Here is a 2,455-nt window from a genome sequence, read left to right as displayed (position 1 = left end):
TTGGGATTTTATGAATAAAATCCTTATTTTTCACAATCAACATTCAATTTGTATTATCCATTCATCAAATTCAAAATCCAAATACACATCAGTGATCAGCATGAAATTCTAAGAAATTAAGGTTCCAAAATAATTTTCGGAATTTATTAAATAATTAAACTTATTCCAAAAATTAATTAAATAATAATATTTTAATAATTTCGAATAATAATATATTATTAAATTATTAAATAATTTCGAAATATTTATTTAAAAAAAATAAATCATTAAATTCAAATCACCTTTATACTAATATAAACATCAATTTAGTTTTAATTAAACATACTTTAAATTAAACACCACCTTAATTTAATCTACACTTAAATAAATTAAACTAACCACCTAATAATACTTAACATAACTAAACCTCCCTAAGCATAATTAACCCTCTAATCGAGGTTTAGTGAGCTAAACTCACCAGAATCGTTTTCCGATGAGTCTCCGACGAAGCTAACAACGAGGCGATCGAGAAACCTCCTCGAGATGACACCAAAGGAGGACCAGAAGGCACCCAAAATGAGCCTTGAAGGTCCAGACCTAGCTGGAACTTCTAGCTACAAGTCATGGGCGAAGGAGGGCCAAACGGCGGCTGGTTGGGCACGAAACCGGCGGAGAAGGGCGGTGCAGCTCGGGCGGTGTAGACGGCGGCTTCGACAGGTCTTCCGGCGACCTAGGGCGACGGCGAGCTATTGCTGGGTGACGGATGACAATGCTGGACAGCGGACGAAGGCGGAGCAGCAGCTGGCGAGCGGCAAGTTGGCCAGTGAGTAGGCGAAGGAGAAGCGGCACCGGTGGCGAGTGACGGCAACCTCGGCTACTTCGGGGACCGAACAGCGGTGGCGCGGCTTCGATGGTTGCTGGCCAAGCTGAGCGACATCGGACAATGTTGGGTGAGTGAGGACACACGGCGGAGTGGCGAGCTGGCAAGGCGCACGTAGACGAGCAGCGACGGTGGTAGTGAGCGGCTCTAGCGACAAGCGAGCAGGCGGCCGAGCGGGCGGTCGGGCGTCGCGCGAAGGGAGGCCGAACGAGCTGGTCTCCCTCAGCTTTTCTCTCTCCTCTCCAACTCCTAAGGAACCCTTGAATCAAGGAAGAAGATGATGTTGATAGATGCTTTTTTGGGGGTAATTGTGCACCCTACACTTGTCCAAATCTCCTCAACTTAGGCCCCACCATGACCTCATGTGACATCACTTCCCACTCACTCAAATCTTCCACAACAATCCTCCAATGGGTCCATTTTGCTTAGTCCACCATGGCATACGAATTTCCTATGTTTTTTTTTTTTTGTCAGTCTTACTCTATGCTTACTCTACAGTCACTCTCAGACTTTTGCCCTGCCTCTTGCAAGGCGTGGGAGCCGAAACCCACTCCTGAAACTTACTCATCCCCACCCCCATCCCCTCCTAAGAAGGTGAGGATTTGAAGCCCTCACCTCCCCCTTTCATGTTGGAAGGGTGGCCACTAGGGCGAATTTCCTATGTTTGTACACCAAATTTCTTTTAATTTCATTCAATTCTCTTCTAATTGAACCAAATTTAAGTCCATAAAATTAATCCAATGTCATCACACTTTAATTCACATCTTCACTTGACCATAGAACCATCTTGAGTCCCAAAAATACGACAAAAAATGGGCCTACTAATTTTCTGAACCAAATTAACCATATTTTGATTCTTTGCCGAAAGACTCGGTTTGCGTGAAAAATCTTCCGAAAATGAGTGAATGTTCCTAAAATGATTTGTGACACACCATGACTTCCAATTTATGAATTCGCTTTCCATTTCATGGTTAATTTCACTCTAACACGATACTAGCGCGTCCTAATCTACTGGGTAGCTTTTAGAAATTTTCATGCATTTGACCTGTGGTTGCTCAATTCAAGCCACAATGTACATCTTTGACACATTTGCGACTCTCGGTTGTCGTGGTAATCTCAAGATTTCAAATATGGACACAGGATACCCAAATGACAAAAAAGCCGGTCTAGTGCCGATCGACAAGAATTGTGCGATCTGGTGGAATCACCCACACTTGATTACATGCCTCTGTTGAGTCGACCTATCTTTGGTCTCTAATCGATTTTTAACTGTGCTGTAATGACTCTTGCAGATTAGTTCGGTCGAAAGGTCGCTTCCTAGTCAAATTCTCGAGTCTAATGCATTAGAATCTCTTAACGGTTTCACCTGATAGATTAGTTTTCACATGAGTGGCTAACTCAAAGAAAAGAACTATATGCGTGCTGACAAAATTCTCGTCTTAATTTATTGAAAATAGAATTTGAAAATTGGGATGTCACACCAAGTATATACTACACACCGCTTGTTATTACGCCTCGTTCGGTAACAAGTCCCATTATCGAGCTTGACAATGGGTGAGGATCACTTTACTCTGGCAACCTTCATTAATTCTTATG

This window comes from Eucalyptus grandis, chromosome 4, assembly GCF_016545825.1.
Source record: "Eucalyptus grandis isolate ANBG69807.140 chromosome 4, ASM1654582v1, whole genome shotgun sequence".
NCBI classification, from domain to species: Eukaryota; Viridiplantae; Streptophyta; class Magnoliopsida; order Myrtales; family Myrtaceae; genus Eucalyptus; species Eucalyptus grandis.
The sequence above is the reverse complement of the archived record's forward strand: the minus strand, read 5'-3'. Positions refer to the sequence as shown.